The following is a 12,507-nucleotide window of genomic DNA, read 5'->3' on the forward strand; positions in this document are numbered from 1 at the left end:
ACAGAAAGGAATCAAAGCTCTTAGGAGGAGAGGCAGAGGCGACCCTAGCCAGGTTGCTGGGCAGGGGACCACAGAGAAAGCAATTTCCAGCAGCAGCAGTCAGGGCAGGTGTGCCTGGGGCTGGTCTACAAAAGAACAGCGTTTCTTCGAAGAAACACTAGAGTAAGGACGGTGAGCAGCAGTTCAAGAGGCTCAGCAGGGTAAAAGTTGATTAGAATGCAGAAAATCCAAAGGGCCAATGGCATAACTTGAGCCCAGTAGGGCCATAGTGTAGAGAAAAGAGGATAAACCAGTCGCACTGGCTTGCAGATCTGCTGGGCTTGGGCAGTGCTGGCCCGCATAGTGATGAGCGTGTCTGAATTGGGAGGTTTCACATAAACAACCGGATTTCTGGCTTCTCTTAAAAACTACCAAATCCAGCCAAAATTCCTCTAGTCATTCTACAAATATTCATTAAGCATCTACTCTGTGCCAAGCAATATTCTAGGCCCTAAGGATATAACAGTGGGCGGGGGGGTAGAAATCCTCCATGTGATGGAGTTTCCATTTTAGTGGGAAAGACAAGCTAAATAAATCCATGTGCCAGGTGGTTATACATGCCATGAAGGAAAAGGAAGCCAGGTGGGATGAGTGAGAGTCACGAGAGGGCTGCATTTGAAGGTAGGGCAGTCGGGGTTAGCCTCCTGGTTCCTTGGGTACCATCCAATTCAAGCTGGGGGACAGCTCCCTGCCGTGCAGGGCGTGGTCTCCCGCTTGCCACAGTTACCACTGCTCTCTCTTGTTACCTACTCCTGGCGTAGAGGAGCAGGCAAAGGGCAAAATGGCAAGAGGGAGGCGACAGAAATGGACAGGACCAGGAGAAAGTCCCTGAAAGCGACGAGCATCTGGGAAGGGCTTGTAAAAGGCTTAAACCAGGGTAATGGAGACACTGCTTGTTCTCCGTCTTCAAATCAGTGCAGCCTCTCAGAACAAAGGAAGCATCTGTCCTCCCTCTGGTGAGCAGGTGGCATGGATTTGCTTCCGGGAGGACCAGCTCTTGAGGGAGGAGACAGCAGAGGAGGGGGAAGGAGGACCCATGTTTCTGTCCTGCGGTGGTGGGAACCAAAGGTATAACCTGTGGATCGCAGCTCAGATGCACCTGCGGAAGCTTCTAGTAAACGCCCCCAGACTGAACCAAACTTCATGGAGGCCAAAGCACAGCCGGTAGCCTCACACTTTCTGCTCCTGCACCAGGTGGTCTCCAGCTCAGCTGCTCCTCTCGGTGAGGAGCCCCCGCACACAGCACACACAGGCTCCCTGCAGGCTTGGGGACCCGATGTAGCATCCTCAGTGCTCCGTCAATGACACTGTCTGCCACCAGCCCCCGGGCTCCTGGAGTGATGCCCTTTGACTGGCCTCATTTGAGGGGGCAGTGGTGTGCCCCCTAAGAAGCCAGAGAGGGTGGAAGGAACCCAAGACTCACAGCCAGTGCCTAATGGGGAAATTGTCCTTGGACCCTGGGGTGGTGTCTGAAATGTGGGAACCTAACCCGGGGATGGGAGTCCCCTGAGGCACAGAGTCGGGCCTTAACAGTGGGGGTCCTATTGGGTCCGTGGATGACGCTACAGTTATGGTCCTCTAAAAATATAGGACAGAAGTATTGGGTTGGCCAAAAAGTTTGTTCGGGTTTTTCCATAAGCTGCTACGGAAAAATCTGAACACACTTTTTGGCTGACCAACGTGTCTGCCACCACTTCTCTGAGCAGGAATCAACCACACTCTGAACTGGGTTTTCAGACCCAAACCTCAGGCTGCTCAGCCAAGGTGGAGCTCGACAAGCACTTCCCCCACCAGCTGGTATCACTTGCCACCTCCTTATCAATTTAGTAACCTCCAGGGCAAGAGGCGGTCTCCCTAGGAACTCAAAGGCTGGCCTGCACTTTTTGCATCTCTCTTAGGAAGTGAGGGATAGTCAGGACATCTCTGAAGGGCACTGATAAAAATTCCCTTTGCTGCAAAATGAAATCTACTCCTGGTAGAAGCAACCTAATATCCTAGTAATGCAGAGTTCTTAATCTTTCCTATGTCTGGACCCTTTGGCAGTTCAGTGAAATCAAGGTCTGATCCCAGGATAATGTTTCTAAATGAATAAAATAAAATATAGGACTACAGAAACTATATTGAAACTATCATTGAAATATGTTTTAAAAATTATAGTAAGGTTCTACTTCTTTATTAATATTCTATATAAAAGATTTGGAATAGGGTCTAATAAACAGCATAATTATTAAGTAAGATGAATATAAGTGGTATTTTGAGATATTTGCAACAATCGTATGTAACATGAATATAATCCATGATTTCTATTACTGTGCTTCACTGCTTGCACTCATACCAAAAGGAAGTGACTTAGTGAGGGTTCAGTTCAGTTCAGTCGCTCAGTCATGTCCGACTCTTTGCAACCCCATGAATCGTAGCATGCCAGGCCTCCCTGTCCATCACCATCTCCCGGAGTTCACTCAGACTCACGTCCATCGAGTCAGTGATGCCATCCAGCCATCTCATCCTCCGTCGTCCCCTTCTTCTCCTGCCCTTAATGTAACTAAAAATTTAAGAGTCCAATTCTTTCATGCTCTTAAGATTCTGTTCTACATACAAATCCTCCTTAATACATTGGTTCAAATTCATACTAAAGTGTAAATGGCTGTCCTGGGCCCTTTTTCTCAGAGTGGATGAGACAGTGATGTTAGTGGGACCAAACATGAGGACATTAAGCACTAGGGATCAAATAGAGGGAAAGATATTTCACAAAGAAGGGGACTCACTGAAAGCAAGAGAAGACCATTAACAAAAGCAAACTTCCCCATGTCACTTAATGACTGGGCTACAAGTTACTGTCATCTGCAGAAGTCTAACCCTGTACTCTCCAGAACCAATGAGGGGGTCTGGTCCCTTTGAGTTCTCTGAGGCTTCTCTGGATTTCTCATTAAAAGTAACTAGTGAATTGACTTACTTTGCCCCAGCCCTCAAAGGATGCTACAGATCAAAAGGTACCAAGAAAAATGCCTGTGAAGATGCTGACACCAGCCCCAACTGCTGAGGGCTGTGGGGGCCTGGCCTCTGTTGCAGGAGAGCAGGCCTCTCTTGGTGGGGGAGTGTGGCTCACAGAGAAAAATCGATGCAAGGGTTGCATCAGAGAAGGTGCCTGGATTTAGGTGTCCCTGTTCGCTCTTTTTTGTCTATAGAGACAAGTGAAACCAGCCAGTCACTCCTTTTTTGAAACAAAAATATCAAATATAAAAACCCTACTGGAGAAACACAACAAAGATGAAAAAGACATCAATTTCATAAAGGTGAAGAGGAAAACCAAGTCACTAGAGAAAGGAAGAGATAAACACACATGAACACACACACACAGAGAGAAGACGGAGAGTGGAAAATAGCAGGATAAAGACAGAGACCCCAGTACTCACCAAACCCTTCAAAGGAAAGTTTAGCTCCCTCACTAATCCTGCTCCGCATGGAAAATAAATCATCACTAGATCAAAAGCCTGGATAAACATTGTTTCACATTTGTTATTCAGAAAGCATGCTAATTCCTGTCTAAATTCTTTAATTCTCTGTCTCTCCTTCGTTAAGGAAGAAAATCTCCTGCTCCTCATTCCTGAAAGCAGCAGGGCACAAAAGATGCCCAAAGACACATAAAGTCCTGTTGCATTTTCACAACTGTAGGCATAAGTGATACCCTGTCTCAATGTTTCCCCGCCTGAGGATGCAGGATGGTGAGCGTAGTGGGCCTGCGTGGTTCTGCTAAGCCTGGGAGAGACAGGCTGACTCAGAGCAGAGTCCTCCCTTGGAGACCACAAGATCCAGCAAGCAGAAGGAGCTGGCTTCCTCCCCGTGTTCCTTTACTCACAGCCACCACAGGGCCTTGGGACAACGTCATTTCTGATGTCCCTGGGACCTAAGTACTTTTGGTGATCTGAGGATAGATAAGTCAACAAGCTGGTTTGCATGAACTTTGAAATCCTTGAAAAATAAAGACAACCCACAAACTGCAGAACAATTATACCAAAGAAATTCTCACACTGTTAATAAAGTTCTAGGACCCACAACAGATTTCCCAACCTGGGGATCTAGCAAAGGGACTGAGAACCCCCAGAAAATTTACCCAGACTTGCCTGTGAGTGTCCAGGAATCTCCAGCAGAGGCATGGGTCGGCGGTGGCCTGCTGCAGGGTCAGGGGCATTGAGTGCGGCAGTGTGTGCATGGGACCTTTTGAAGGGGGTCACCATTATCTTCATTACCTCCAGGACAGTTTGGTCTCAAGTCAAACAACAGGGAGGGAACACAGCCCTGCCCATCAACAGAAAATTGGATTAAAGATTTACTGAGCATGGCCCCACCCATCAGAACAAAACCCAGTTTCCCCACAGTCAGTCTCTCTCTCTTAGGAAGCTTCCATAAGCCTCTTATCCTTATCCTTATCAGAGGGTGGACAGAATGAAAACCACAATCACAGAAAACTAATCAAATTGATCACATGGACCACAATCTTGTCTCACTCAATGAAACTATGAGCCAGGCCCTGTATGGCTACCCAAGACGGACAGGTCATGGTGGAAAGTTCTGACAAAACGTGGTCCACTGGAGAAGGGAATGGCAGACCACTTTGGTATTCTTGCCTTGAGAACCCCACAAACAGTAACAAAAGGCAAAAAGATATGACACTGGAAAGATGAACTCCCCAGGTCGGTAGGTGCCCAGTATGCTGCTGGAGGAGAGTGGAGAAACCATTCCAGAAAGAATGAAGAGATGGAGCCAAAGCAGAAACAACATCCATTTGTGGATGAGACTGGTGATGGAAGCAAAGTCAGAGGCTGTAAAGAGCAATACTGCCTAGGAACCTAGAATGTCAGGTCCATGAATCAAGGCAAATTAGAAGTGGTCAAACAGGAGATGGCAAGAGTGGACATCAACATTTTAGGAATCAGTGAACTGGAATGGGTGAATTTAATTCAGATGACCATTATATCTACTACTGTGGGCAACAATCCCTTAGAAGCAATAGAGTAGCCCTCACAGTCAACAAAAGAGTCTGAAATGCAGTACTTGGGTGCAGTCTCAAAAATGATAGAATGATCTCTCTTCATTTCCAAGGCAAACCATTTAATACCACAGTAATCCAAGCCTATGCCCCAACCAGTAAAGCTGAAGAAGCTGAAGCTAAACGGTTCTATGAAGACATACAAGACCTTCTAGAACTACCACCAAAAAAGATGTCCTTTTCATCTTAGGGGACTAAAATGCAAAAGTAGGAAGTCAAGAGATATCTGGAGTAACAGACAAATTTGGCCCTGGAATACAAAATGAAGCAGGGCAAAGGCTAACAGAGTTTTGTCAAGAGAAAACACTGGTCATAGCAAACACCCTCTTCCAACCACACAAGAGAAGACTCTAAACATGGACATCACCAGATGGTCAATACTGAAATCAGATTGATTATATTTTTTGCAGTTGAAGATGGAGAAGCTCTATACTGTCAGCAAAAACAAGACCAGGAACTGACTGTGGTTCAGATCATCAACTCATTGCAAAATTCAGACTTAAATTGAAGAAAGTAGGGAAAACCACTAGACGATTCAGGTATGACCTAAATCAAATCCCTTACATTTTATATAGTGGAAATGACAAACAGATTCAAGGAATTAGATTTGATAGTGCCTGGAGAAGGCAATGGCACCCCACTCCAGTACTCTTGCCTGGAAAATCCCATGGACGGAGGAGCCTGGTAGGCTGCAGTCCATGGGGTTGCTAAGAGTCGGACATGACTGAGTGACTTCACTTTCACTTTTCACTTTCCTGCATTGGAGAAGGAAATGGCAACCCACTCCAGTGTTCTTGCCTGAAGAATCCTAGGGATGGCGGAGCCTGGTGGGCTGCCGTCTATGGGGTCGCACAGAGTTGGACACGACTGAAGCGACTTAGTAGCAGCAGCAGAACTATGGACAGAGGTTCGTGACATTGTACAGGAGGCAGGGATCAAGACCTTCCCCAAGAAAAAGAAATGCAAAAAAGGCAAAATGGTTGTCTGAGGAGGCCTTACAAATAGCTGAGAAAAGAAGAGAAGCTAAAGGCAAAGGAAAAAAGAGAAGATATACCCATTTGAATACAGAGTTCCAAAGAATAGCAAAGAGAGATAAGAGAGCCTTCCTCAGTGATCAATGCAAAGAAATGGAGGAAAACAATAGAATGGGAAAGACTAGAGATCTCTTCAAGAAAATTAGAGATACCAAGGGAACATTTCATGTAAATATGGGCACAATAAAGGACAGAAATTTTTTGGACCCCACAGAAGCAGAAGATACTAAGAAGAGGTGGCAAGAATACACAGAAGAACTATACAAAAAAGATATTCATGACCTAAATAACCACAATGGTGTGATCACTCACCTAGAGCCAGACATCCAGGAATGTGAAGTCAAGTGGGCCTTAGAAAGCATCACTACGAACAAAGCTAGTGGAGGTGATGGAATTCCAGTTGAGCTATTTCAAATTCTAAAAGATGATGCTGTGAAAGTGCTGCACTCAATATGCCAGCAAATTTGGAAAACTCGGCAGTGGCCACAGGACTCGAAAAAGTCAGTTTTCATTCCAATCCCATAGAAAGGCAATGCCAAAGAATGCTCAAACTACCACACAATTGCAGTCATCTCACATGCTAGAAATTAATGTTCAAAATTCTCCAAGCCAGGCTTCAACAGTACGCAAACCATGAACTTCCAGATATTCAAGCTGGATTTAGGAAAGGCAGAGGACCCAGAGATCAAATTGCCAGCATCAGTTGGATCACTGAAAAAGCAACAGAATTCCAGAAAAACATCTACTTCTGCTTTACTGATTATGCCAAAGCCTTTGACTGCGTATATCACAACCAACTGTGGAAAATTCTTCAAGAGATGGGAATACCATACCACCTGACCTGCCTCCTGAGAAATCTGGATGCAGGTCAAGAAGCAACAATTAGAACAGGACATGAAACAACAGATTGGTTCCAAATTGGGGAAGGAGTATGTCAAGGCTGTATATTGTCACCCTGCTTATTTAACTTATATTCAGAGTACATCAAGTGAAATGCCAGGCTGGATGAAGCACAAGCTGGAATCAAGATTGCTGGGAGAAATATCAATAACCTCAGACACACAGATGATACCACCCTTGGGGCAGAAAGTGAAGAGGAAGAGAAGAGCCTCTTGATGAAAGTGAAAGAGGAGAGTGAAAAAGTTGGCTTAAAACTCAACATTCTAAAAACTAAGATCATGGCATCTGGTCCCATCACTTCATGGCAAATAGATGGGGAAACAATGGAAACAGTTACAGACTTAATTTTCTTGGGCTTCAAAATCACTGCAGATGGTGACTGCAGCCATGAAATTAAAAGATGCTTGCTCCTTGGAAGAAAAGCTATGACCAACCTAGACAGCATACTAAAAAGCAGAGACATTACTTTGCCAACAAATGTCCATCTAGTCAAAGCTATTGTTTTTCCAGTAGTCATGGATATGAGAGTTGAACCGTAAAGAAGGCTGAGCACTTACGAATTGCTGCTTTTGAACTGTGGTGTTGCAGAAGACTCTTGAGAGTCCCTTGGACTGCAAGGAGATCCAACCAGTCCATCCCAAAGAAAATCAGCCGTGAATATTCATTGGAAGGACTGATGCTGAAGCTGAAGCTCCAATTCTTTGGCCATCTGATGTAAAGAACTGACTCGTTGGAAAAGACCCTGACGCTGGGAAAGATTGAAGGCAGGAGGAGAAGGGGACGATAGAGGGTGAGATGGTTGGATGGCATCACCAACTTGATGGACATGAGTTTGAGCAAGCTCTGGGAGTTGATGATAGACAAGGAAGCCCTGCGTGCTGCAGTCCATGGGGTCACAAAGAGTCGGACACGACTGAGTGACTGAAGTGAAAAATAAAGACATGTCAACTTCAGGATGGGATTTTTTTATTCCAAATATATTCCAAATGCTTGATCCAGCCTGATTGCTAAGAGTGATATTGGCAATAAAAGGAAGTAAAAACACAAGTAGCCTCTGATTTAGGCTACCCTGTTTCCATGATTTAATAATGATAGAAGGCAAAGGTTTTAGAAAACATATCAGATGTAAGTAAACATTCATGGAGCCCTGCCACATCTCCAGGCACTGTGGATTATAGAGACGCAGAAGAGAGTCAGTCCCATGGTGCATATAGGCAGGGCGCCCAGGGATATTAGATTCAATTCTGCCCCCATTTACTGCCCCCTGCTTGGAGAACAAGGAGCCGTGTCAATTCCCTACCCATCACAACCACCAGGCAGGCTGGGTTTGATTATATCCCCACTGTTCAGCTGTACTAACTGAGGTCATGCGGCCACAGGCAGACCGTGAAGACCCAGGTCTCCCTGCAGGGCTCTTTGCACTCCAGCTGTGAACTCCATACTGCTGGTGAGACTTCTTCTGAGATTAAACCAAAGCTGGTTCATGATCGCACCAAGTTGACATCTGGAACTCTAGATGTCTCTTCCACTGCTTGGAGCCTGCCTGGCACGGGAGAGGGCGGAGCTGACTCACAGAGGCCAGTGGAGACGTGACAGGCAGAGAGAGCTCCAGGAACATCTAGACCCCTGGACCCAGCCTTCCCCAGGCCGGCGCTGCCCTTCCCTTCCCATGGTCCAGTGGGAGGAGCCAACAACTTCTTTTTCCTTAAGTTGACTGAGTTGGACTTCTGAAGCCAGTGACAAAGGAGTCCTGGCCGGCGGATGGTCATGACATATTGCATCAGGTGAATGAAGCCAGAGACATGAACTTCATGGTGGGACAGGATCTATTTCTGTGGCCCCAGAGGAACACGCATGGGTCAATGAGAGAGACAGACAGTGCGGGAACAAACAGCAGAGGGACCGGAGAGGTGCCTGAACTTCCCTGGGCGATGCCCCAGCCATGAGCCTTCGCCGGAAATGGGCACCACAGGCATGCCCTGCAGGGAATCCCACACTTACCAACTTACTCGCTTGTAACACGGTGAGGCCCCTAGATCCCCTGATACTGGAGGGACACTGTGTTTGTGGCCCTTGCTAGATCTGGTGAGTGTGGGCTCTGCCAGGAAGATGGAGCATGGAAAGGCTGAGACTGAAGGGGACCCCTTCTTAGTGCACCAAGGTGATGAGCGCCAGGCCTGAGGATCCAGGGAGTGCTTTTGTCTAGGAGCTGTTTCATCACCAGACCCCCAGTTAATGTGTGTGAGGGCAAACCACCGTGTTCTCTGGCAGAGACTGAGTCACCCAACAAAATGCAAACGACACTGTGAGTAATTATCTGGAGCAACCGAACCTTTAGCACTGCAGACTTCCCAATCCTTCATCCTATAATGATGTCTCCAAAGAAAGTTAGCTCCTGGACTGCACGTGAGCACAGACTCTGGTGCAAGCCAAGGACTCTCACAGGGTGAGGACTCACATTAAGCTCTCACAAGAACTAGATTATATATGCTGCTGCTGCTAAGTCGCTTCAGTCGTGTCCGACTCTGTGCGACCCCATAGATGGCAGCCCACCAGGCTCCTCTGTCCCTAGGATTCTCCAGGCAAGAACACTGGAGTGGGTTGCCATTTCCTTCTCCAGTGCATGAAAGTGAAAGTGAAGCTGCTCAGTCATGTCCAACTCTTCTTGACCCCATGGACTGCAGCCTACCAGGCTCCTCCATCCATGGGATTTGCCAGGCAAGAGTACTGGAGTAGGGTGCCATTTCTTTCCCCCCATAGCATGAGGTGCAGCCAAAAAATAAAAATGAAAAAAAAGAACAAAGCCCTTCATATACTGTCTTGGAAAGATCTCCAAGACATTTTATTAAGTGAAATAATGACAAATAATGGCAAGGTGCCAAACAGTATTTCCTGAATGCTATCTTCAAGGCAAAAAAGAGATACATATTAGACTACGTTTTAAGGTTTACTTGAATTTGTATAAAGAAATACTGGATGGAATTTAAAAAGGTTGCAGGGAAACATTAGAATAGATGGAAATATATGGAAAGCCAAATTTTCACTGTGGACCTTTCAGTTGTCATTTTTGAACAGTGTGTACTAAAAATAAAAGTAAAACAACAGTGACACAAAGCAGTGTAAAGGACATCATTTTCATTATATAGATAAACTGTAAAAAAGTAACAATAATATTTAAAATCTGCATTAGACCCCACTGCACTGTGTTGGACTCTGTCAAGCCTGCAAGGCACTGGGCAAGTATTAATCCCTGTCACTCTCTGACAGGTGCCACATAACACCGCCTCTTAATCTCTCCACCCAGTGTTAAGGCCACCAGGCTCAAGTTCACCGACTGCTGCCATTCAGCCCCTGGCATTCACCCTGGGGCCAAGTTACAGGCCCAGCGCCCAGGTACCCACTTCGATGCTTGTTGCAGCTCCATCTGGTCCACAGGCCCTCTGGCCCCATACCAAGCACCCTTCAGGAAATTGGACTCAACAAGCCTTTCCGCTCTGTTCATTAAAATCCACCAAGGCAGCGCTGGGCTAACCCAGGGCGGCCTCCACGGCGTAGCCCCAGCACTTTGATGTGAGTTGGATTCGGGGAGTCAGGTTCATTTCCTGCTCCTCCAGCCGCCGGCTTCATCAGCAGCACACGCTCACCATGGTAACGCTCTGGTCTCTTTTGGGAAACTCGCTTTCCTCTGAGCTTAAAACTATTCAAAGGAGGATCTCTCCAAGTCAATCAATTAAAAGACACTTACTAAATACCTTTTCCAAAGTCAACCCTTCTACAGCAAGAAGTTGTTAAAAGCATAAATGTGAAGTTGTGTTTCCCTGAGATGCATGCTATATTAGGTTAAACATTTCGCTTGAAGTAAAAAGGCACAGCACACTTACCGTAACAAGCAGAGGTCAGAACACAACCCTCTGGGAGCCCTCACCTCACTCAAAGGCTGGGGACACAGAGGCTGTGGCTTTCAGGGACTGGGGCACATGACTGTGTGGAACCCGAATGGTTCTCACTGCTTTGTACTCACGCTCCATGAGCTCTGGCTAAGGGGATATTTGCTATACTCATTAAAGGAGAGAACATTGGAAGCATTTAAAATGAATGCCAGTGTGATCTTCAAAATCATAAAGGTTTCCAGCATGCTGAAGAGAACATGTTTGCGGTGCAAGGAGAAAAAGACAGAGGGGAAATCTCCAGAAAGATAAGGGGCGGTGGCGACACATGGATGCGGAGATTTTGTTTGTTTGGCTGACTTTCAAGCAAGCAGGATTTGTTTCCTCCTGTCTTCGTTTCCAGTTCTATATCCTGCAGCTGTCACCGGCTGGCCGTTTGGAAAGCCGGTGAATTCAATTCAGAGCCATGGTGTCCCTAAAATGTTAGTGTTATCCAACTCAATGCAGAAACCATGAGATCCTGGGATCAGGAGGGCTTATGAGATCAACAATGCTAATCTGCTATCAAACAGAACCTTGGTTTCCAACACTCAAGGCTAGATAGAACTTACAAAAAAATGAAAATGAAGTCGCTCAGTTGTGTCCAACTCTTTGCGACCCCATGGACTGTAGCCTACCACGATCCACCGTCCATGGGATTTTCCAGGCAAGAGTACTGGAGTGGGTTGCCATTTCCTTCTCCAGAGAATCTTCCCAACCCAGGGATCGAACCTGGATCTCCCACATTATAGGCAGACGCTTTACCGTCTGAGCCACCAGGGAAGAACTTATAAAACAAAATACATTATTCCTCTAACTTAACTGTGCCTGATTTGGAGGGAATATGAAAGATTGGGAAGTGAAGGGTCTTAATCCCATGATTCCTGGCCTAGGATAGAAAGCTTGGCTACAAAGCTAGGATTTTTTTCTTACTCATGATGAGAGCATCTATTGTGACGGCAGGTGGCGCTAGTGGCGAAGAATCTGCCTGCAATGCAGAAGACCTAAGGGATGTGGGTTCCATCCCTGGGTCGAGAAGATCCCCAGAGGAGGAAATGGCAACCCACTCCAGTATTCTTACCTGGAGACTCTCACAGACAGAGGAGCCTGGCAGGCTATGGTCCAAGGGGTCACAAAGAGTCTGACATGACTGAAGAAACTTAGCACGCTTAATTGTATACGTGTGGCCACTCCACAGGTCGAATCATGTCCACTTACAGGAAACTATTATCAAAACACAGCACAGGGACTCCCCCGCTGGTTCAGTGGCTAAGACTTCGTACTCCCAACGCAGGAGGCCCACGTCTGATACCTGGTCAGGAAACTAGATCCCACATGTTGCAACTAAAAGTTTGCATGCCACAACTGAAGATGCAGCATGCTGCAACTAAAACCTGAAGCAGTCAAATAAATAAATATTTAAAGAAAGAACACAGCAGCACACTTATCTGCTGCTGCTGCTAAGTCACTTCAGTCGTGTCCGACTCTATGCAACCCCATAGACAGCAGCCCACCGGGCTCCCCCATCCCTGGGATTCTCCAGGCAAGAACACTGGAGTGG

The 12,507-nt window shown here is 46.4% G+C and overlaps 1 protein-coding gene across 1 annotated transcript in view; it reads right to left on the reverse strand.

Annotated features, from left to right (window-relative positions):
* The window catches only part of CAPN8 (calpain 8), a 75,250-nt gene that overhangs the window by 52,770 nt on the left and 9,973 nt on the right, over positions 1-12,507 (reverse strand). The gene's annotated exons all lie outside the window — the stretch shown is intronic.

Source organism: Ovis canadensis, chromosome 12 (assembly GCF_042477335.2).
Source record: "Ovis canadensis isolate MfBH-ARS-UI-01 breed Bighorn chromosome 12, ARS-UI_OviCan_v2, whole genome shotgun sequence".
In the NCBI taxonomy this organism is placed as follows: domain Eukaryota; kingdom Metazoa; phylum Chordata; class Mammalia; order Artiodactyla; family Bovidae; genus Ovis; species Ovis canadensis.